General features: G+C 44.1%; 1 protein-coding gene across 1 annotated transcript in view; it reads right to left on the reverse strand.

Annotated features, from left to right (window-relative positions):
* The window catches only part of LOC138468137 (spermatogenesis-associated protein 7-like), a 1,832,011-nt gene that overhangs the window by 378,243 nt on the left and 1,428,130 nt on the right, over positions 1-25,638 (reverse strand). The gene's annotated exons all lie outside the window — the stretch shown is intronic.

Here is a 25,638-nt window from a genome sequence, read left to right on the forward strand (position 1 = left end):
TTTTTTATTATTTTTTTTTTATTGACACAGTTTTGTAAAAGAAAACAAACTTTTTGTCATATTTATGCCAATTTATACCAGAGTCCTTATATTCAGAACTACAATTTAACCTCGTGCAGATTTTCTAACAACGTACCTGGTTCTTTATAATAATATCATGTCCAAGAAGTTGATCACATCGCACGTTAGTTGCACATTTGTTCCTGTTGTCATGTAGCTCCACCATTCATGCATGTTTCCATTTTTTGGAGCATAGCGTTCTAGATGCAGGGAACGTTGGTCAGCAATCTCCACACATTCTATTAGCAGATGTGTAATAGATTCTACTTCTTTCTGGCAGAATCGACATGTGTTGTTTATAATTGTTGGATCTTTTATTTTCATCAGCCGTTCGCGCGTATGGTAGAGATTGAGACGTAATCTCAAAAACTGATTTCGGTGATAGTCCGAGGGAAATTTGGTGAGATATTTAGGCAATTCACCTACTTTTTGTGACGTTAGGCTTAGATCTATTGCAGTGGCCAGTGCGGATCGTTTTTCTGTATTAACAATCCACTTCCATTGCCTAAATTTTTCTTTTGCCACTTGTGGGATGGTGACGACTAGAGACATATTCAATTCTGCCTTATCCAAAATAGCCATTAGTTCTGCTTCCCAACTATTTAATAGGCAGGCTGAAGGATCCTGGCTTTTATTATTTAAAATACGATAGGCATTTGTTACAGGAGATATTCTCATTTTCCGCAGGAATAGAATTGATTTCCACTGTATCAGAGAGTGTAAAGATTCAAGACCAAACTTGTGCCTTATTGCCATCACTGAGACGTCTCTAGAGAGTTTAAGGGCTTTATGCCAGAACAAGCCTTCTAGCCGTGCCCAAACACTTGCATCACTATTCCACCCTGTTTCGCAGCCAAAGCATACTGCTGGTGTCACTTTTTGCTGATAGAAGGTGACTAGTGGTTGTAACGACAATTTTCCATATTTGCCATGCAATTTTGATCCTTGCAATGCAAACATTTTCATACGAGATAAAATCTCATTAGTCCAACTCCATTCTCTAATTGAGATATTGAAGGAAACTCCCAGATATCGAATTGCATCAGTTCTCAATAATGTTCATTATACACCTTCCACTTGAAAATGTCGATCTTCGATTTGGTTTTGAGACCTATTGCAATTTGAGATTTTTTTGCATTTATGGTAAAAAAAATTGGCCGTTAGATAGTCCTGCAAGGCTCGCAACAGTCTTTGCAGACCTATTTCTGTGCTATCGAGCAGAACTATGTCGTCGGCATAGATTAGATGGTTTACATGGGTTCCATTTATTTTCGGAGGGAACGACTGGGATTGTGCAAGAGCAACAGGGAGATCTGCTGTGAAGAGTTTAAACAACAGGGCTGCAAGAGGGCAACCCTGTTTTACTCCTTTTGTTGTTTGAATTTGATCTGAGAGATCGCCATCAGCGTTAAGACGAACGCGCATGCTGGTGTTTGTGTGTAACGCTATCAAAGGAGCAAGCAGCTGATTTGGGCAACCCCAACTCTCAGTTTCTTCCAGAGTAGTTGACGATTGATGCTATCAAAAGCTTGTTTTAGGTCAATGAATGCCAAAAACAGTCTTTTTTTATGTTTTATTGCATCGAGTTTGGCCAAATTTAATAGCATCAGATTAAGTTCTACTTCAACTCCTTTTGTGAATCCAGTTTGTCTCACGTCATACAACTCGGCATCTTCAGCCCACAAAGCTAATTTCCTTTGTAGAAAAGTGGCAAATAGTTTCCCCATTGTCTAGCAACGCTGTAGGGCGATAATTTGCTGGGTTGTCGGGGCTGCCCTTTTTAAACACGGGAACTACAATTGCACTGGTCCAAGAATCGGGAATCGATGAAGTTTTAGCGATGTGGTCGAATAGCACTTTGATAAATTTCGCCCAATTTTCTTTGTTCGATTTTAACATCAGATTTGAGATCCTGTCAGGGCCGACAGCCCGCGAAGATGTAAGTTTTTGAATTGCCTTCGCAATGTCATCAACCTCTTCAATCACATCCCAATTACCAGTTTCCAAGGTTGGGTTTACACAGCAAGTTACATTATCATTCTTAAAAACAGCTGTGTAATGCTTCTCCAAAGTCGCAGCATTTACACCATTTGCTAGAGTGCTCATTTGATTTAAGTGACCGGAATTAATGATTTTCCATATATTACGGCTATCTTTTTGGATCAAAAGGCGCAGCATCAATTCAGCTTTTTCTTGTCCTCGTATAATATTGAAGGACTGAAGCCAATTACAGTAATGTTGGTGTCTCCGGGCTATCTGAAAAATGTGGTTTTGTCCACCAGCCTTTCTTATCGATTTTACATCCTTTCTTAAGGTTTTCTTGGCTTCCCATAATTCAGGGCTAAAAGGGTGTTTATAATTTCTTGGTGTAGTCTTATACGTGCAAGTAAACTGTTTTAATAAGGACGCATATTTTACTTGTGAGGTCTGGATACAGGAGTGATTATAATCCGTAGTCAGTTTGTCGATTTGCCTGACATTTATTCTCAGACAATTTTGAGCACTATTGATGTCCAAGTGCGTTTTATATTTTGGGTAATATTGTTTGTATGGATTTACCCAAGATAGCACCAGTGCATCGTGATCGCTCACAGTGGATTTCTTTATTGTTAGAACTGAGATATGCACTTGTAGATTTTCAGAAACCCAAATATAATCCTAAGTTTTTTTAACGGCCCCTCTATGCCACGTTGCGGATGCAGGAATGTCGCCTCTTGTGCAACCATTTAGCATAACACAACTACCTATCGTGAGTTCGTAATTCCATTTGGAACGACAATCAGAGCATTCAGTAGGACATTTTAACCTTGTATTCGATTCGCGATCTTTTGTTTCATTAAACCATGCAAAATTTAAGTCGCCACATAGTAAAATAAATGGATCGTTGAACGATGCATTGCAGTTGTCTATTTGCATTGTAACTTATGCTAAGTAGGCTGATACTGAGATCATAGCCGAGTTCCAATAGGTGTTTAATAACAGTAGTTCTTGTTTTTTCAGGTTTCCTGACTGGTCGCATCTAAGGATTTGAAGAGTCAGGGCTTGAACAAATAGATTTGGATATTGAATGTCAATCACTTCCCAGCCCGAGGAATTCTTTATCATGGCCACAAGACCGGAGAAAGAACGGCCAAATTGATTTTTCCTAGCCTCGTTTAAAAACAGCGTGTATCCATCACATGAAGGGGTTTTTCGAAGCCATGTTTATTGCAGGCAAATAAACGTGCTTTTTATATCAGAAGGACCCCCTTCTTGGAATAAATGGGAGAAACCACATGTGTTCCGTGATGTTAAAAAGTGGGTCAACTTGTTTGACCCTGCGTGGGCCTATTCATTACATCTTGTCTTATTTATAGCGCCAGGATATGTCGGTTGTTGTTTAAGTTGTTTCCACAGGGCTTCTCTTTTTGGTTTTTGGACAAGGGTTGTTGTTTTTTCCCTTTGTAGAATTAGAATGGGGCTGCTGCTCCTCAAACTCTGTTAAGTCAAAGCCAAAGGACAATAGATCATCTTTTGCGTCAACTAAAGGTCTTGCAACAGTTCGAGACCCCATATGTAAAATTACCCATTCCGATCGGGATTCAGTTTTGTATTCAACTATGGCAATATCGTCATATCGTATGTATCATAGGGCAGGTACATTATGAAGCAGCCTCATTACGTTGGCTCTATTAAGGTTCACCTTATTTTTATCTTCTAGAATGTTTTCAAGTTCGAGTTTGCACCAGCTTTCCTTTCGGAAGACTTGTCGCTCCGGTCTGTCATAAGTGCTTTGTTGCTTTTGCAGTTTCGATTGGGCACTCGTGAGTTTTGGATTAAGTTTTGATATTAATTTTGATGAGGGATCTGGTGATTTGCCTCGTGTCTTCAATCGATCATTTGAATTTACTTGCAGTTTCTTTTCTCGTGCATGTAATGACAAATTTGACAGATCTTTGGGATATCGATCATTTTGGTCGGACGAGCCGCAAATTACATGGTTACCTCTAACATCTCCCCATGGTTCGCGACCGTGATTTTCAATTTCTTCAGTTTCGGATTCTGCATCTTCATTTGCAGTGTATGTTGATATATCGCATAGATTGATGGAGTTGGTACCAACGCTATCAACTGAGGGGCTGATGTCTTCTCGTCTGCGTTTTGCGGCCAATCCTGAACAAGTAGCAGAATCTATTAACTGATTTTTGTTGATAAGTTGATTATCTGGCTGTTTTGTCCCCAGGGAGGTTTTTGTGATTTCCGGTCGTGGAGGTGTTGTCAGATTTCTTATAAATCTTTTAGTGTCGTTTGTACGTGGACGTTTTGGAACAGGACCTTTCTTCGTTGTTCTCTTGGATTTTGTTTGTTTAGCTTTCAATAATGCTGCCTCGCTGTCGATTTTATTGATTTAGCAGTGCCTGAGAAAATTCCGAAAGATGCTATGTGATCTGCTAATGATGTAGTGTTATGTTGAGCATTCGAGGGAAGAACATTAACAGTAGCTGCCTTGAATGATTGTCCGAGCAATACCTCTTTATTTGCTGTCGCCTTCGTTCGTGAGGCCGTGGTGATAGTTGAGCTATCTGCCACTATCACAACATCTGCCATCTGTGTGGAAGAGATTAAAACCTCTGTATTTGCATTATTTTTACTGGTCGCATCATTGTTTTTCTTTCCTCCAATCGATTTTTCAGCAGCGCTTAGTTCTCTGATGGTAGCTGTCCTAACCTGTAGTTCTGCTTGACCATCACGAGGGTTGTTCATGTCCAGGTCGACATTGGAGAGCTTACAGGTACAACCGTCTCTCAATGGCCACCCTCTAGGCTCCACCGCCACATTGTGTCTAATCCACTTAGTACATTCAACTAAAGCCTCTGGCAAATCGACCTTTTCAAGGGTTTCTCGTTTGGTTATTTCATTCAACCGCGCGTGCCACTGATGTGTGGCCACAGCTTCTGAGTCTAGACGGTCGCTCAATTGCTCATTAAGTTTTTCCAAAGCACTCACTTTATTATTCACAGTTGCTAAAATGGCATTTTGTTCTCGCACTGCATCGTTCATCGACTCGTAAAGTTTTGTGAACGGTAATAGAGCGATTGAGTTTGCTGCTAGCACATTGTTATGGATCTGAATGCTAGCTGCAATAGAAATATTTCCTTTAGTATTTACAGATTCATCAGATTGGTTATTAGCGTGAGTCTGTGATGAACTGCCTCTTGACGACTTGCGCTGCTCTTGTCTGCGGTTAGTTCCGTCAGGATGGATACTGTCAGAACTTAAGGTGTATATGCCATTAGGCTGACAGTCATCAGTTGTATCTAAGTTAATCGAGCGCGCTGTCGTTGTGGAGTCATGCTTTGCAGCAGCATTGCTGGCTAGCATGTTAGCTTCTTTTCGCATGGTACTCATATTTTTTGGTGTTGGTCGACCATGGTATTGTTTATTTAAGAAGCTATCATTTAGGCGCTCTTGCATCAAGATGAAATCAGCTTTTAGGCGTTCCGTTAGCTGTGCTTCTCGCGCGGCTACATCATCAGACATAGAGGCGCTTTCATTAGGTGATTGAAGAGATTCCGCAGGATACATTACTGCGTCTATTGTTTGAGGTTCTTCAAGCGCCAGTAACGCATGTCTATTGATGCCAAGTTTCTTTCCGCAGTCGGATTCTCTCTGGGCTGCTATGGTTTGCAGAGACTGTGACTGTAAGGTTGCATCGTGTTTGTCTTGCATAATGTCAATGTGCGAGCAATCATGTTCGTGTAGAGCACAGCGTTGCATACTATTCACTTGTAACGAAGTTTGTGGCTGGGAGGTAGTCTTGATAATCGTCTGTGCTGCCGGCGAAATCAGTTTTTCAATTAACGGCGACCGCATCGCCAACAAGTCGGCATCTGTGATGTCGAACGAAAAAGTGACATCTGATGCGTCTACATAAACTGTGGGCGGTGGTAGTGACTCACAACCCGCTGGAGGGTCTTCAAAATTGCAATGGTTCGCCTCAATGTTCGTTGTCAAATGATCAGTGTCTACTGTCAAGGGAGAGGGTGACTTTCCAATCGTCTGCTAATGAACTTCGATTAGAGGTTGTATCGGGGTGGGAAAAAAAATCGAAGGTGGCTGAGAAATGTCAGCGACCATGGCCACGATAGCAGGCAAAGGCGTGCCCGATCTGGGGGCCAGCAGAGACTTATCAGGCATTTCAGACATTTCAGGCATATCAGGGATGTCGGGCATTGCAGGTATGTCGAGCGTGTCCGCAGCGCTCGAATATGGAGACTCAGCGGCTTCCAATGTCAGCGCAATTCCGCTGTCCGAAGTTATTTTCGATTTCAACCAGTTTTTCAGCGGACACTCTTCATCATTACTACATACGTTGCTTACCTTTGGTTTTGCAGTTTTTGAATGTTGCTTCCGCAACTTCAACAGGCGGTTTCGGGTGTGCAGGCCCTCTCCTGTTTTAGTTACTTCAGGGTCGCAGGGGGATTCCATCAGCGACGACCTCACCGCACACGTGCGAGCTGGGGCTGTAGACTGGAGATGGTCTGATCGGACTGGGCAGACTGGACTCACTGCCGGACTCCGCGCCATGCTCCGTGCGGTAGAGTATAATATGTAGAAAGCAAAAGAGGACTGTAGCTGCACCTCCTCAGCGACGAGTCTGTCAAGCCCAACCGCACAAGCAGAGTTCCTGGGCAGACTGGACTCACTGCCGGACTCCGAGCCGAGCTCCGCGTGGTAGAGTATATTATATAGAAAGCAAAAGAGGACTGTAGCTGCAGCTCCTCAGCGACGAGTCTGTCAAGCACAACCGCACAAGCAGAGTTCCTGGGCAGACTGGACTCACTGATGCTGCCAGGAAACTGGACAAAGCATATTTCACAAAGCAAAACTTGCTAAAGCAGAGCTTACCTGTAGAAAATAAACAGGGTGCTGTGCCTTGCATAAGATTCCTAGGCAGATCACTGGTTAAGGGGTTAAATTGAATAACTAAAGTGAAACAAGCTATGACTTTGTTTCCTAATATCAGCTTTGGGGCAGTATATTTTTTGTAAGCGAATACGCATAATTTTCCCATTAAAGCTTATTTTAGCCTGCAGGAGAGCGGGTTTTATTAAAGTGCTAAGAGTATTTTGCCTGAATGATTTTGGCCTAGAACATAGGTCTGCCACGGCTCTCCAGATGTCATACACTACAACTCCCATTAGCCCTATATTGCATAGTCAATGATGAGGCATTATGGGAGTTGTAGTGGAAAACACCCCAAGAGCCGCAGTTTGCAGAAGCCTGCCCTAGAATAATGTGAAAAATAAGGCCACTATGGAAGAGGGTTAACTCTGGTTACAGATTGGTGCCTGCTGTGCATATACCTATAACCTTAAAACAAACAAGGTATCCTCAAGAAGTAGCACATTAATAATGCCTAGAAATGTAAAGGGCAGGCAGGCCAGGCAGTAGCAGAGAAAGGTGTTGCTGTCAGAGGGCACAAAGGGGGACTTATAGGAACTGTAAGGGATGACTGCCCTCCAACCCCAGCCCTAGTTCTGTCACTGATCCTCCAACGTTATGTTATCTTGCTTTTGTATAGCGCCACCTGCCATAGGGTATGGAGTTGAAGCTCCTTTGCCTGTCAGATAGACAAAGGAGGAAGAGTATGATAGAACATTCAGAAGTGGTAGGGAGGAACAAAGTCGGGTAGATAGTTGGGATGAGGGCGAGGTATAGGCAAGATGCTCAAGAAGTCATGAGAAAGAAGGCGGTAGAGCTACGTGTAAAATTGGATCAAATGTATCGTGGGACTCAACTGTATTCTACGGGGTGCAGTGGGGAAAGGAGAGAGGTGTTTGCATAGCTGGGGGGTATGTTTGCAATGTACTAATCTCATAGTGAGCTGGGGCATGTTGAATCATGTTGAAGCCATGCCCAAGAAAACTCAGGCAGCAAAGTTTGCAACAGCGCCCTGAAAAGTGAGCACGCAAAACAACTTAAGTTTTTTTTAAAAATGTGGTGGTGAGGGGTTACATAAACAATTTTTCTTTACAATAACCCAAGGTTTGTACTTCAGTGCAAAGTGCTTAACGACACAAAGCAAGTCAGTGGGGCGACAGTGGCCAGACGTTTGAGCCTTCCACAGTGTCATGGTGGGCCAAGGCATGAACAATCCATGCCCAAGAAAACACAGCATGCAAAGCTGCTCGGAAGGTTAGCTCAGGGTCAACGTGCTCGCTTTGGAAGCAAGAAGACACGGAGCACCACAGGTTCGATCCCCGGGTCCACGCTTAGAAACCTCTGGGTATTAAGCGTGTCATAAATAACCTATCATATATCCACTTACACCCCTGAGCCCCGAGTGGCTACTAATGGCCAGGTTCCATCGATGGGAAAGCGGAAAGGAAAGAAGGGCACATTTAACTGAGGGTGGGATTAATTTCACAGCTTGCCTGGGTGCAGAAGCCCCAGTCCGGCCTTCCTGGAGGTCCCTGAATCCAGCTAGGATCTTCATGGGAATGGCATTATTTGTGCATGAGTCAGGAATCCTCTTAGGCTGAAAGGAAGGCCCCGTCATCTGAAGCCAAGTCTGAAAAGGGAGAAGTGGGGTTTTGCCAGCTGTGGTGGTAGCACTTGTGGGTTCTTTTGAGAAGTGATGGTCCACATTTTTCTTTGGGGTGGGTAAAAGCATGGCCCTGGGTTAAGTGCAGAGAGTTTATCCCTCTCATGGAATGTATGCTGAAGTGCAGTAGTGCCGAACATAGTGCAGAGGCCTGGAGGAAAGTGCAGAGACTGGCGGGGGAGCCTGGGACATGTGAGGCTCTGGAGGTGAACCAGGCGACCAGTCAGAAAAAGCTTGACAAGAGTTAAGAAGAGAAGTAGGAGTGAACAGGAGAAAGAAGAGGAGGAGGTTAGCAGGGGAGAGGGATAGAGAAAGAGAAGAGAAGAGGAAGACCGTCAGGAGTTTCTGGAACTTAAGGAACTCTGGCAGTTGAATATAAATAGTAGCTGCAGCCAGAAGAATCCACATGAGTATATGCTGCTGCTCTGGGGATCTTCTAGCTACAACAAGTCTTCAATAAAAGAAACTGAAACTAGAATCCCATTTTCGTGTCTTTCTACAGACTTAAATTTTGCATATTTCATAAGGGGTTGTATATAGTGCTAACATGCCACCGTCTGGATGGTTCCAAGCAGTGTAGCAAAGTGTTTATGCTTGCTGAAATGCCCAAAAAAGTAAGGCACATACAACCACAGTACACATCTGCACACTTAAGGGCCTTTTCTGGTACACATAAGCCCCCAAGTGCTATGGTCTATCAGTGAGCAAGTGGAGCAGGGCGATCATGAGGATGCTGTCTAGTGAGGGCAAATTTCCAGTTGAGTTGAATGTCCTGATTCTGTTGACTCGGAAGCCCTTCATTCATGGCAGTAAGATCTCACGGCCATCTTAAGCACTTTTCGGGCCCTGGGCACGAACATCTTTGAGGCCACCCTCCACCAAACCAAAGGAATGAAGGGATCAAGAATACTAATCGCGCCCCCCACATGTCACGCTCACAACCTATAGGTTGATATGCTGTCTCGCAGCATAATAAGCAGGTTAACTCCCTTTAAGTCACTTTACCCTCTTCATTCTTGCTCTAATCAGAATGATAAACAAGTGGAATTTGAAGATCAACATTAGCAGTCTTAAAAGGGGTTAATGTTCTAGTACATACAGGATACTTTTTTATCAATAACATCCAGGAAAGTAGATGTAGTATTAATGCATGACCGTATGTAAAAGGTACATGTAACCCAAAATAGACAGAGAACTCACATTAGCTGCCTCACAGAATGCAAAAGTGCTCATGCATGGATAGAGACCACCAATTAGAAGGAAGGAGAACCCTAAGCATACCATAGCATGGATAGTGGAGGCAGATTAGAAGCTACCAGGAAGATGTCTTTATCCAGACAGACTGAGATTAGAAGTGGGATATGGTTTTCAAATAGTGTTGCCATTAAATATCAAAGAAACAAATGCCTGTGGTGTGCAATAAAAATATGCTCACGATTAACACAGTTAAACCATGAATAAGGCTTTTATGAAGATCATACCATGAGAAGGAAATCACTTGGAAGGGCTGACAATTTTGAAAGGTTTAGGGACTGGCAATATTGATATTTTAGGCAATACAAGATTAAATGAGATGCCCAGGATCATACATTGGTTAAGGGATGATGTGGTAAAGCTGGGATTTGTGCCAACTCTGGGATTTCTGCATTTGAACACTTTCTTTTCCAGTTCTTACCATGAACTAAAACAATCTCATTTTATAAAAAAAACAGACCTGGAAAGTACACAACACACATTACCAAACATGGCCATTTTTAAATACAATATTATAGAAGGTGTCTTATGCAAAATGTTAATGATTCTAGCTTCATTCTCTCCATCGTCAAGGGAAGTATATAAGAACCAGTACACTAATCGATGTGATTTAACAAATTTAATCTGGGTTTGTCATTTGTATTTTAAAGCTTTAAATACTTCCAAAACAATGGCTTGTGAAATTTTAATTTATAAACATGCATAAAAACATTTGACCTTTACCAAAAAGTAAACCGTTTTTTGTGTCAAACAAGCAGACCTTAAAATATGTTTGCCTGAGGCCTGCAATATATGGTCCGCTCTCTTCTGTCTACCAACTCTTCCGCCCAAATGGCCTACATAAGAAGAAAGATCAAGTAATGGGCTAAATGATACAAGCAGCATGCAAGAAGGCTAACCTCACAGAAGACAGCACAGTAATGTAAAATATATTAGATGATTTGACTAGGATCACTGTATCATCTGCTGGCACATCCAGGATACAAACATGAACACTGTTGTTCCATAGTCTTGAATTTGGATACTTATTCACCTCTTGGACTAACAGTTTATTCCATTGTTGGAGGCGATTGCCTAGGTCTTACAACACCCCATCTGAACAAACCAATTTCTAGACCTTCACCATAGGGATGATATGTTAGTTTTTATAGCAACCCCTACACAGGTACATTGCTAATAATCGCAGATGCTATTCTGCAAACCAAGTACATATTCAGGCAGGTTTATAAACTTCAAAAATAGGAAAGGCTCAGCCTGCCTTGCTGGAATGTGATATTCTAATTTTGCATATAAACACATATCTCTGCAATGGGTGCTTCCCACACTGATCTAACTTCTGAACCATTGTGGCACTCAGTTTATCAATATGCATTTCACCATTGCCTATTACATATGATCAACATAATTCCCACAGGAAGAAAGAATGCTACAAAGTTGTGCCATAGGGAACACACAAACTATTGTACTGGAGGACAAAGCAATCTCTGAACGGGCCCATGAGATTCAGAGCTTGCCCTCCGGCACCTTTAAACAAGATAGCAGCACCATGAAAAGGATGGGGTATGGGATTCACTCACTCCATCATCCATCAATGAGGACAGATCAACGGTTTGGCAAAGGGAAGTCCGTTTAATGACAAGTACAAAAAACGGGGAAACAAATGGTAATCAACCGTGATGCGATCGCCTGTCTCGATTCAACTTCCAAATTCTTCATTCAGACAGCAATAGTTACACCCAAAAATCGTCATCATTGACGTGTAACCCTCATAAGTTTATCATGCAATTCTATTGGTTAGAAAAGGTAACTTAAGTATAGGTGCTATATCTGTATATGGTAACAAAGCGTAGGGATTGGATAACTCTTATTGGGTGGGTGTATACGCCCATCCGTCTACATCACTCGTGATAGACACCACTACAAGCACAACGTCTAATTGGTTCTACAGATATAGGACCCTAGATTATTCGGTCCATTGTGATTGGGTGGGTTACACCCCTAGGCATAAATCTCTACTTTAATTAGCAGCATGCAGAGTAGACACCCAGGTGCCTTGTGCCCCAAGATTCAACCTGCCTCCCTTCCATCAATCGGTACTTTAGGGCTATGCGTCGATTCGTCGGCTGAGGATGGCCACAAAACTGTAGCTTCTTATCTGGGAAAGTTATGGCATCCTCGGGTTCTGGGTGACATCCGACGTTGGTACCTCTTCGCCCTTGGCTGGTCACGTGTCTGTTCACTGTGAATCTGCTTCATTTTCCTTGTATTCATGTATTTGATTCTCCCGTAGCCTCGCCACCTGCCTGGGGCCTCTTTATCTCGACCTTCACTGGCTGGCTGCTATGCTCTGAAGTCTCGATTCTCCGGAGCTGCCGCTCTCCTCCCTTCCTTAGTTTTACCTCGAATTCCCAAGCATGAGCTACTTCTCACTAAGTTTCGATTCCGCTCTTCCCTTTGGATTTGGCTTGAATATGAATCTTGGCCGTACTAGCCCTTTGCAGCCTGGGCTTAATTCTGCATTTACAAAATGGAGTCACACTTGTATAGTGTGCTTTATTGAGGTAGATATATAGTTGGCACATGCCGCTCTATTCTTCTACTAAGCATTGCAAGCAGTATCGTTCTCTTAGCTTCTTGCGTTCCGAGCCTATTTACAGGCACTTAAGTCAGTTACGTGTGTTTATTTCACTTATTGGTTACGTTTCTTTATATTAACATCTTTTCTCTTACATATCCATTACAACTTTATTCCTAACTTTTCATCTTTGTGTGCCAATTTTCGTTCGTCGTTTATGTTCATCTGTACGACTGTCCAGGTTCTTATGTTGCCACCATTTGCCTTCCATTAAGGCTCTTTGGATCTCTTCGGGGACAGTCTCTAAGTAGTCTTCATTGCGTGTTAACTGCTGGTACGGTTGTCTCAGTGGGTACCGGGCTGCCCAAGGTTGTCTGGTTATAGGCACTTCAACAGGTATTGCTCTTCTGATGTGCACTGGGCAGAGTCCTAGAGCTGCTCTCTGTTGGCTCATTTGTTTCTCATACGTAACATACTTTGGCAAGTATGATCCTGGTACCTCACTCTGTGGGGTTGTGGTGTAGGCCATGTCTGGGACCTCTTCTACACTCCCCCCTCTGATCGGTTCATCGACCACTTCTTCAACCTCCTTTGGGTTCGTCTTACTTGGTTCTTCAGTATCTTGAACATCGTTTTCTGGGTTTGTACATGATGGTGTGAACGTGTGTGTCTTTGGAGTCCATATCTTTATCACTCCTTTTAGACTTCCTGCTGTTTTTACATGTTCGTCTTTGTTCCAGGTTATAAGCTGACATTGTCCATTTGGGCTGCAATAGATCCATTTTCCTTCGTACCTTCGTCATTTTCTGGGATACACAAACTTTGTTCCTTCTGGCGCAAATTTGCTGGCCTTCACAAAGTTTCTTATTTCTTCACCAGTTAGGTCTCTTGTCTTCCATCCTGGTTCAACATCGACTATGGCCTTCATCCCAATGGCTTCCTTCGCAGTTTTCTGGCATTGTGTGATGATTATTTTGAAAACACAAATTCCCAATAGTAGCATCAGTAGCAGGGCTCCCAGAAGCTTGAGTATGTCCGCCATCCATTGTGGGACCCAAGAAAATAATGCTCTGAATCAGGTGTCGTCATCTACTTCATCAGTTTCATCAGTCATCTGGTTCTGCAGGTTTGTTAGCATGCTTATGGCTTCTGTTAAGGTTCCATTTCCTTCATCATGTGAAGGTATAAATGTGCAGCATGATTCTCCGATTTTTGCATGATCCATCGCTGTGATCATGTCAAGTACATATCTGTTCTGTAGGGTCATCAGTCGGATTGCTCTTCTTTCTTCTTTGATTGAGTTGAATCCTTTTATGGTGGTGTTAATGGTCTGCAATAACTCCCATCTGGTTATCTGCAACCATTTCGTATTTACTCCTACTTGGATGTGTGGCAAGAGTAGTGTTGTGAATACTGTTGAGGTGAGGCTAAACAGCCTGTGTTCATATGGGATTGCATAAAATGCTTCTTCTGATTTGGCAGAAAAGTAATTTTCCCTCTTCATTCGGGACACCAGTTCCACAGACCTCCTTTTCCTTAGGTGCGCATCTGCTTTCGGGAAACTGTCTATACTCAGGTCACTTTTCGGGATCACTAGTGCTGGAACGTGGACGTTCACTAGTGTGCATATGCCTCCCCAGTCTCTCGGCAGTCTTTTGTATGCTTTGGATCCGCACGCCCAGTAATGGTCCATAATAAATGCGGTCCCCTGAGTCATACTGGGAGCTTCAAAGATTCGTCCGTAGTTTGGATTCTCTCCCATCTTCCTTGTGCCATTGCTTCTGAAGCACAATTTCGGGCTTTCCAGTGGTACTATTTGCAAGGGTCCTCCTCTGTCTTCGACCCATGTCAACAACTTTACCAATTTCGGCCATAGAGGTTTGCATAATCTCTGAGTTCTCTATTGCTTCCTTGCAGGCTCCAAGGACCATCCACGCTTGGCATATCATCACTCCTGCTTCCCATCTGTCTGGGGATAGCACTGTTCCCCAAATCTGCATTTGGCCTCTATTCTTCCAATTTTGGGCTTCTTCTGGAGTTTTACCTTTGACTTTCAGTCTCAGGTTAATTTCTCCTCTTGTGCCTGCTCCTTTCGCTTCTGGCTTTGCATATCTGATCACATGATTCCTGGTATGAGCTCTGTTTCTTGTCTTAATGTCCTGGATATAGTCATCTTCATCGGGATATGCTGTTTCTGTTGCCCATATCAGTGAGGCATCTTTTCCCATGAACTGTCCTCTGGTGTTGCACATTGCTACGTGTGACAAGCAGTGTGCTGTCGGGACATCCATTTTTACAGCAACGAAGATCTTGGATTTTCCTATGCTGTACGGTAGGAGTGCGCAGACGTAGCATTCTCCTTCAGCTTTTCTTCTTCCGACCTCTTTCATGTGTTGGTACCAAATGTTATTTCCTAGATGTGCTGTCCTGTCCAAGTAATCATTCAATTCATTGTTGTCTTCATATGGGCTTCTCTTTATTCATAGTATCTTTCTGTATTCTGCCATAACTACATCTCTAAACGCGTCAGTGTGGGTTTTCCTTGCTGGAGGACTCGTGGGCATGCTTGTCGGTGAAGCAGGTTTCATTAGCTGTATCGCTGTGATAAGAGGTTGTTTTGCAATGTTCTTCCTCTCCTCTTGTATCCTTTCATGGGGCTCCTTCAACCACCTGTGTATCATTTGTCCGACATATGACTGCGTCTTGGGCCTGGTGCTTGTTTCCTGTGTTGGAACTGGCATACTTGTCACTCTAGTATCTGTAGTTTTTATTTTCCAGCTCCTCGTGTAGTTTCTTTGCTTTAGCTATAAATGGGAATAAATGATCTATCAGCATTTGTGTCCCTGCAGTGAATTCTCTCATAGCCGCTTCTGTCTTCTCGAGGGTTTTTGCTATATCTTCTTTAGTTGGTCTTTCATTTGTTTCTTTTCGGTCGCCCTTATTATTTTCAGGGACTGGTTGTTTGGTGGGCAGTCTCGTAATTTCTGTTGTCATTGTTCGAGGTTCTGCAGCCATTGACACTTGCCCTTGTTCGTGTGCATTCAGTGTATGTGTGTGTGTAGTGGTCAGTGCTACATTTTCATTCATTACATGCTGACTCTATCTCCAGGTTTTTTCTTCATTCGTTACCTCAAGTGTGTATGAGTCACTGCTAATTACATTCAATTTTAGTTTGTTTACCTTACCATCAGATTTTCTTGGGACCGGAATGACTTTATAGGGTCTGGGTGATTTTGTGGGATTCATGCGTACATTATCTGGTGGGTGCACTGAAATTGGAACGCTTCGTGCACGAATAAAGAATGCAGTTCTGATAGTTAGAGACAGAAAAACAATAATAATCACTATGCATATACACCTAACTGTATGATACGACAATTTTCAGCACTTTCTTCCAGGAAAGTGGGGTTGCCCCTCTGGTTGTGGGAGGACCAGGTTACTGTTCTGGGCCCTCATCTCAATCATGTCACTGTCAGTGTTTACTTCCTTTAACTTTACTCCATTATTGTCTCTCGGAAAGTTTGCAACATAAAGTGTCTTGTGCTTTGTGAGTGTCCCCCCTCTTGAGGGTGGTGATTGTCCCTGGTTACAGGATACAGTTCCCTTGCTAGACTATGGAAAAAGATTAGACTATCCCCTTTGGTGAGTCACATTCATTATGCATATTCAAAATAGGTAAGTTCCGAATGCACTCCCTGAATCTGCTTTACTCCTGAGGACATACTGGAACCTGTTCAATGCGGAAAAGATGGAAAAGGTGGTATCACTCGAAATTAAACAAAAATAAAAATAAAATATAAAAAATAAAACACAACGGTGAAGTTCTCTTCTCTGCTCTTCTCGATCTGTCCCTTGGTGAAAGATGAAGAACTGTGTCTCTGTCTCTTGGATCTGTCCCTCGGTGGAAGGTTTCACTGGAATCTCCGTAAATATTCTCGCTGAAAGTTGGACAGCTCCACCTGGAGTATGATCCCATGGAGGAGTGTTCCCATGTGTGCAACATTAGCTGGATCTCTGATGAAGGTGATGACGTCAACCTCGTCAGGTCTCACCACCATTTCTGAATAGTCAGTGACTAGACGGAATAGGACATTGTGGGCCAGCCTGCTGTCCTCGGTGACAGGGACATTGTGCTGCTTTGCTGGTTTCGAGATCATAGGCCTTTCTTTTGACGTGAACAGTCTTTATACTTTCCGGCTGCGTGGATTGCCACTACGTAGTTGAACTTGATCCACAGTTGGTTCAAATGTTCAGTGTTTCTTGTGTCCGTGGTTCTCCCGACTAGTCCTGGGCACTCCTCTATGATACAAAAGAAAAGCGTATAAGTGAGTTCATCAATGTTTACCTGTGGTGGAAGCATTTGTGTCCTTATCACTGTGTTTGGGTAATTCCTCGAAGGCTTCCGCGATGACAGTCAGTAGTTGCCAGATTATATATTTTTTTGTTGGCAGGATCTTGAATAAAGTCTGTGACACTGGTGACTCTCCCTAAGAGTGACAGATATGAAATTACCACTACCTGGAAGTAGGTGAGTACAGCCCATGTGAGATTTCTGTTGGGAGATACCATGGGATCTGTACCTAAAGTCTTGGTGTCAGCTGCTTCAGGATACTGTTTTATGCCCTTAAACGAAAAATCCTTGCTCTCATTCTATCAGTCTTATTTTCCAATAATGATCAAATATAGTTTGATTCAAAAGTTCGTATTGTCTGTGCGTTGTGGCTTAGATTGCAAGATTCTCTTCTTTACCCTGCAATTACGATGCAGAGTGTCCATTATGTCCTTATCCCCTTTTTGCTTAGAGGAAATGTCCAGTTTAGAGCCACAGTTTTTAAACTTTGTCTCGGCTTTGCTGCTCATGCATCCTTCTTCCTCATCATGGCTCTCGTCTGCACGTGCTGAGGTTCTTCCCCGTTGTCTGTAGGTTCTTCGCGGTGGGGTGCAGCTAGAGGGATCTTGCCAATATAGGGTTTAATGTCATTGAGGAAGATCCATGCTCTCCTGCCCTGCAGTGTGACGGCTGAGGGAGTGCAGTCCTCTACGATGAACGGGCCATTGAATCTTGGCTCGTCCCACCTTTTCCTTGTGTGGTTTCTTACCAGCACTGCATCACCAGGGAAGATGATTAGCGCACATAGACCTTGAACTGTGTCTGTTTCAGCACTTCCTGCTGGGTCTTGTGTTGTGCTGCACCCTTTTTGTTGTCGCTGTACTTGGTCTGTAACGATAAGAAGGCTTGATGTCATGCAGTTCAGATACTCCGATAATTTGGTTCCCAGGACCTCTCGGGTTGGCTGGGCATCACATCTAGCTCTATCTCGAGGGGAAAGGTCCTCCTTCTCCTTCCCGTGACTATCTCGTGCGGTGTAAGATGATGGTCGGAGCCTGGTTGGTTCCGAAGAGCATACAATGCCAGTGGTAGACAGTGCAGCCGTCCCTTTTTTAGAGTAAGCTTCAACTTGGCTATCCTCTCTTTTAACAAGCCCTTGAGCCTCTCACAAATACTGTTACCTTCCGGATGATACGCCAACGAGAACTTGTGCTTTATACCAAGCAACAAGCTGATCTGTTCGAAGACTGCGTTAACAAAATGAGCCCCATTTTCTGACCTCATCACCTCACACACCCCCCATCTAGGGAACACTTCCCTCACCAGAAATTTGGCAGCACAGGTTGAGTCTGGGTGTGTACAGGGACCTGCTTCTATCCATCTAGAGAATGGACACACCACTACAATTAAGTACCTGTACATGTTACATACTTGAATCATGTCGACATAATTGACATGCAGGTGCTGAAAAGGCCAATTTGGCCGAGTGATGACTCCTTTCACTACTTTTAATGTGTGCCCAGCGGTGAATTGCTGGCAGACTATGAAGTTCACCATGAAGAATGCAACATGCTCCGCTAAATTCGGTATAAACCAGTCTTCTGCGAGCGTTGCAGCAATATTTCCTTTTGTCATATGAATTGGGTAGTGCAGCTGTTGCAATGCTATCTTAAATAGGGCTACTGGCATGACTGGTTTACCAGTGCGGACTTGCCGCCACAACCCATCTGAGGGGTTTAAAGAACACCCTTGATGCTTCCACAGGTTCTTTTCGTCCTGCGGTGCCTCCCCTTGAAGCTCCATCAGTTGAGACTGCCCCATATTACTATAGGCTTCTGGTGTGGCTCGAGCTACCATCATCCGTTCATGGCTGTGTGTCACTTCTACTTCCATGATCGTCTCATGTTTGGATGCCATACGCTTGGCTTCCGTTTCTGCTGCGTGATTTCCACGTGACACAAAATCTGTCCTGTGAGTATGGGCGGCGCATTTCACAACCGCTATGCCCACTGGGAGTTGTAGTGCCTTGATCAGCCTGTCTAGTAAGGCTGCATGCTGCACTGGCGTGGCGTCTGCTCGGAGGCAGCTCCCCCTTTTCCAGCGCGCTAAACCTGCGTGCACTGGTGACGTCACATAGGTGGAGTTACTATAGACCGTTACTTCCTGGTCTGCGTGATTCTCAATGGCAAGTATCAATGCCAATAGCTCTGCAGCCTGTGCTGAATAATGAGATGGTATTCGTGCACTGACGAGTATTTGAAATTCTCTGTTTGCTATGTGTTTCATTATGGCAACGCCTGTATATCTTTGTCCGACTTCTTGGTCGATTCTCGAAGAACCGTCAATGAAGACGATCTCACCACCCGCCAGGGCATTCTCTCTCACCCTGGGGATTTCATCATAGAATTATTCGTATAGTTTGCGCAGTCATGTATCGGCTCACCATGAGTGACTGGATCAGCTATGAACGTGGCTGGGTTTACTGTTTTACATCGAACTATTTTGATCTATTTTGATCGATGTATTTGATATGATCACCTCATAGGCAGAGGCCCTTTGGGATGTCAATGTACCTTTTGGTTTCTCCAAGATGGCGAACAATGAGTGCTCGACGTATAACATCATGGAACAGCCCATTACAATGCTTGTTTCCTTCTCTATGGCAAACGCTGCAGCGGCTAAACTTTGTTCGCATGGGAACTGGCCTCTCATTACTGGGTCCAGATTCCCATTTTAATACGTCAGGGGCTTGTACCCCAATGAGGTTTTTTTGAGCAAGTACTGTCGTCATAACATTGCCATTCGTGTGCGAGAACAGGTAGAATTCCTCTGCATAATTAGGAATCCCGAGAACAGGAGCCACGCAAATTGCTCTTTTGAGTTCTGCGAACCCCTTTTCCACTGCTTCAGTCCATTCAATTCTTTCCTTTGTCGCCTGGGCGTTCTTTAGGGCCTGGAGCAAGGGCTTGGTATACAAGCTTTAGTCGAAAACCCATGCTCTAACATAATTGCACAGGCCTAGGAAGCTCTGCATATGCTTTATTGTGAACGGTTTAGCCGTGCTCATGATAGCCCTTTCTGGGGTAACCTTTTTCCCCTCATGTGAGATTAACTGGCCTATGTATAGTACCTCTTGCTGACAGTATTGTAACTTTTCCTTGTCAACCTTGTATCCTTTCTCAGCCAGTATGGTCAGTAGCTGGATAGAATCACGCCTGCATTGCTCTTCAGTGGTTCTGCAGATCAGAATGTCATCCACATATTGCACAGTGTCCATTTGCAGGGCTCTGTTGAAAATGGACGGGGACTCACAATATCCCTGTGGCAATCTCGGGCTTTTCAGACGCATTTGTCTGAATGTAAATGACTTCAGATCTTGCGAGTCACGGTGTAACGGATTAAGAAAAATGCATTTTTCAAATCAATCACCATGAAGTATTTCGCCTCGATCAGTATGTTTCACAAGATTGTAGATGGATTAGGGACTATAGGGAACTCGGCTTCAACAATATCGTTTTATGCTCTTAAATCTTGGATTAAATGCCACAACCCTCTCTTTGATTTCTTGACGGGGTAAATCACTGTATTACAGGGTGATTCTGACGTCACTAGGATGCCCTGATCCATCATGGCGGAAAATGTCTTTGCGATCCCTTCATCCGCTTCTCTGGACATGGGATATTGCCGCGCTCTTGGTAGAATCGCTCCTGGTTTCAGTTTGATTTCAACTTCTCCTACCCCTTTCAGAAGGCCTACATCATAGGGTCCTGTAGTCCATACTGAGACAGGCACCTGGGCCATATCGTCGTCAAAGTATGCAGGGCGGATCAGCGCCAACATCATTCTCTAAGGCACTTCTCGTTTGATCATTTTGACCCAGAATATGAGACTTACATCCACCCTGGTCTCTTCCAAGTCAGGGTGCTCCTCGAACAGAGCGTCATCTGTGACGTCAGTCACTCTGTACCCTTCTTCAATGGCGATAATCGCACACCATTGTCTGCCTTTGTCGTCGAATCCTTCGACCACTACTACTTTCCATTGTACTGCTGCATTATGTATCGATTAGGGAAATACTTGTGCCTCTTCTTCATGCATAGGTATTCTGGGCCTGAACAGGAACTCATCAGGGGTTCTAATAGTTCTAACTGCGAGGCCTGGCAATCCCACCATTAGCACTCGCACGCCATTTGTGAAGACTTCCGGTTCTAATGGTATAGCCCTCATGGCTATGCGTCCCGAGTATGCTCTGATCATTTCGCACAAGTTAGAATAATGCATTCCTGGAGTGGAGCATACTATGCCCGCCTCTGTGAACGATATAGTCATATTCGCCCTGGCTTTTCAACCAATACCTGGTAACTCTCGCCCACTGCATTGCCACTTTGTGCTCAAATTTCCAGTGCTACGCTGACGACACTCCACTCATTTTCAGGCTGCCCTCTGCCACCTCCTCTCCCTCTCTCATCTCTGATTGCCTAACTGCCATTCAAGATTGGTGTGCCGCCAATGATCTTTGTCTGAATGCAAGCAAGACAGAGATCCTCCTCATCGGCACACCTTCACCATCATTTCCCCTCACTCTCTGGCCGGCCTCCCTTGGCCCTCCTCCTACCCCCACCTGTGAGGATAAGAACCTCAGGGTCATCTTTGACTCCACCCTTTCCTTCTCCGCCCACATCCCTGAGGTCTCTAAACAGTCAAATTTCCGACTGCACCTCCTCAGAGGTACTATGCCTTTCCTCTCCTTCCCGGGTCAGTCTAGAAAAATGGATACCTCTCATGATGGACGGCAAACGTATTTTGGTGGCCGAAGGCCAACCGTCTCATGCACGATACGATAGAAATACAGGTTTCCGAGTTTACCAATGAACGGCCATTTTGATGTAACAAGGATCGCCATTTTGTTTTCTAACAATTGCTCATTGCTTTCTGTTCAAATTGCTTTGCAGCACATTTTCTGCTTACACTGCTCGACTGTTAATATTATTGTCTGAACGTGAAAGGACAAGGCCGCAGGGCTGTGAGGCTAATAAGAGTTCGTTGAAACACAACGTAGGCAGCGCCGGGAAGGAATGCCCGGCTCCCTCCCGAATGTAGCCTTGAAGCAGAGCCGCAGGGCATTTAATCATTTCACAGCTGCCAGCCAGTCTCGTTATATGGTAGAATATGTTAGAATAAAGCAGCTAAAGGCTTGAATTATGCTCTTCTTACGGCCCCCCTTTACTGAGCCCTGTAGAGCGTGTCGGCTGCCAGGACACAAATATCACCTCATAGATAGCAAGGTCTGGAATGTGACTCTTCCCCCGTATGTAGCTTGCTTCCAAGAACAGAAGCACTGTGTTCTGTTCAACAAGGAAAAGATGTCTCCGAACTTGCAAAGTTGCATGTTATTACTAGAATAGATATTTGAAGGTGTCATATTCGTCGAAAGTGTCCATCATCAAACCGAGTTCAAAGAAACCCAATAAAGGGGGGTGTTAAACATGTCACAGCTGATTGTATGATATGCATTTTGTATATATGTAACTGATGTACGTAATTCGCTCTCTTGCATCCCTCGAGGTCTAGAGATACAAGTTGCGGGGCGTGATACCGAGTTGGCCAACTGAGACTATTTGCTTTGCAATAAACCCTAGCTTTGGGAATACAACCTCGTGTCTGGCGTATCTATCGTGTGTGGTGACTTGCCTTGTTTCCATAGAAGTAAGGGACCTAGGTGCCCCTTTCAAAATGGCGCCCGAACAGGGACCCTCCCCCACTTGTTCCATCGTGTACGTTGTAATTGAGTAAAGGCGGAGAACGACGAGGACGGGACGATCGAGCCGGGATCAAGAGGTGTTCAGGGCGCCCTGTAGAAGTGATGAGAGATTCCTTTGCAGATCTGCACACACCTGATCCCTGATCGACGTATCTGGCTAGAGAACAAGGAGGCGAGGGTCCCGAAACGAGGCGGAAGCCAAGAAACGCAGACACGACGCCATTGGTTGCGTCAGTATACAGACGAATTGTGTCCTGGAGGACACATTGATTTATCAGGTGAGTCATTCCCCGATTCAAAGTAATCCTGATATTGGTTGAGAGTTGACTTTGCAAAATCAAATGCCCTAGGTAAGGTTGATTAACCAGGGGGAAGGTTGAAACATGCCTGGGGTATTGTCCACCCTAACAGGGTTTTTCCGCTGTGATAGACAATCTTTGGAAGATGGCCAAATTGCACCACCTGGGGGAACGCCGGCGTATGAGATGTATGTAAAGTATGGTGTGGGAGCGATAATATTCTGTGAGACTTGGCATAGGCAAACCAGAAAGCAACAGGACCATCAGTGGCTAATAAATGGTAGTTTTGAGATAGCGGGAATAGATAATTTGGAAAGAGTGTTGATAAGAAAGAAAGCGCGTCCCGCAACATTTGATATTGTTAAGGACTGGAGAAGGGAAGCAATGCTCCGATTTAGAAGTAGAGCGAAGCATGCACGCAGGCATAAATCAAAAGGTTAAGTAGCGAAAGAAAAGGAGGAGGAAGAGTGGACCGAGAGTCTAAGAAGGTCAGGTAGACGTGACCAGTTAAATATAGAAAAAATATACCCACAACGAGAATTGAACATAGCAGATGAAGTAATGGAGAACATATTGATCCATACGAAACAAAGCCCAAGATCAGAAGCGAGGCCAAACACGTCAGTAACTATTGCCCAAACCCCTCCCGAAGCTCAAACTCTCCCTCCCGCAGCTCAAGCCCTCCCACAACCACAGACTGCACACGTAACAATTCCTATTAGCCAACCAGGCCCACAGCAGACTCTCCCCAGTCCCATTGTCCCATCCGCACCTCCTGCCTTAGATACAGACTCGGTACCGTCTGTCCAACCAGGGGTTGAAGTTGAAACCGCGGGGGCGAGAGGCGGGACTGAACAAAGTGGATGCACGAGGGTAACTCGTAGTGCGATCAGCAAAGAAAGGAAGGTGGAATTGCAGCAACAGGCAGAAATGTATATAGACGGGAATGATGGGACGGCAGCATTGGTTTCGATGTATGACTTCCGAAGAAGCAACGAAAGACAGGTAGTGTTGGAATGTATGGGTGAATATTTGGTGGAGAGATGGAAACAGTTAATTGGGAAATTACCACTGCAGCGATTGTTAGACTTGAATACATTGGCACATTGTAGACAGAGAGATGAAGAAGTGAGGGAACATTTGTATGGACTTTTTGAACTTAAAAATGAATTGAATAATGAATATGCTGAAATGTTTACTGCACCTGGGTACAGGGGTAAGGATATCGGGAGAGATAGGAAGGAAGTGCTAGGGCCACACAATCGAAGGCAACAGTTACCATCGCCGGGGCGAAAGGCGATGGTGGACGAATTATTGTTATTAAAACAGGTGGGGGAAGACTTGAAAGGATGAATTTTGAAAACAAGGGTGTTACTGCAGCAAGTAGCAGGACATAATAGAGGAAGAGGGAACGCACATGGGAGGAGTAATTTGAATATGCATGGGGGGGCCATTGGGACCAAATCAGTGTGCATACTGTAAGGAGGAAGGACACTTTTGAGCGCAAAGTCCACATTTACAGAATAGAAATGGATCTGGTCAGAGAAGACAGCACAGATGGCACCAAGGATGAATGGACCAAATAGGAATAGTATGCAGCAGTACCACAATAGTGAAGGTAATCAAAACCCACGCCAAAACCAAAGTGCCCCTAACCAGAGTCAGGGTCAGCAAAACCAACACTATGGGAATCAGAGTGGGGGAAACAGAGGAAAGAATGGGAACATTTTCAATACGCAGCCAAATACGTATTACAGTAGTAGTAGTGACTACACATTGGACGATGTGTTATTTCCCCAATAGTACAGCCCAGGGCAGGGGTCGGAACCAGTGTCCATTCCCTCGAATCAGAGAGGACCCTATGTAGAAATGGGAGTCAGGAATAAGGAGCACCGCTTCCTTATAGATACAGGAGCGCAAAAGTGTTCAATAGACCATCACTTGGTTCCGGATATGCCACTGTCAGGGCAAAAGAATGTTTCTGTAGGGTTCGCAGGTACACCGGTCATAAACCCAGTGTCCCAACCAGTCCCAGTTAGAATAGGACAATTCACTGAACATTGTCCTTTCCTTTTAACAGACAATTGTGGGGAGAACTTGTTGGGATTGAATTTATTGAAAAAGCTAGGTGCGATTATACATTGTACGTCAGACAGGGTGTTTCTAACGATTTGGCCACAAAATGCCCCTGTGTCAGAATTCATGTCAGAATCCTTGCCAGGAGAGTTAAGAGAAGTGCCAACCTGTATATGGGCGATGCATCACAACGATGTAGGATGCCTGAAGATAGAGCCAGTGAGGATAATTTTGAAAGAAGGAGTTACACTGCCAAGAATTCCCCAGTATAAAATTTCGGCTAACGGAGAGAAAGGAGTGAAAAGTATTGTTTCAGATTTGGTGAAATTAGGGGTAATTGAAGAAATTACAGGTAGTACATGTAACAGCCCGATTCTTCCAGTGTTTAAGAAAGGAGGCAATGAAGTACCATATCATTTCATAATTGATTTGCGCGCGCTAAACAAAGTAGTAGATCCACAATTTTCTTTGGTCCCAGACGTCACTACAATATTGACAATGATACCTTCCTCAGCAGAATACTTTAGCGTAATTGATCTAAAAAACGCTTTCTTTAGCATTCCGGTGGACAAGGACAGTAGATTTTTGTTTGCGGTCACATTAGGGGGACGATCATTCACATTCACGCGCATTCCACAAGGTTATACGGAAAGTCCGAATATTTACAGTAGAGCGTTACAAGAGCAGCTAGACATG

The sequence above is a fragment of the Ambystoma mexicanum genome, chromosome 4q, assembly GCF_040938575.1.
Source record: "Ambystoma mexicanum isolate Mex_15411 chromosome 4q, UKY_AmexF1_1, whole genome shotgun sequence".
Lineage (NCBI taxonomy): Eukaryota > Metazoa > Chordata > Amphibia > Caudata > Ambystomatidae > Ambystoma > Ambystoma mexicanum.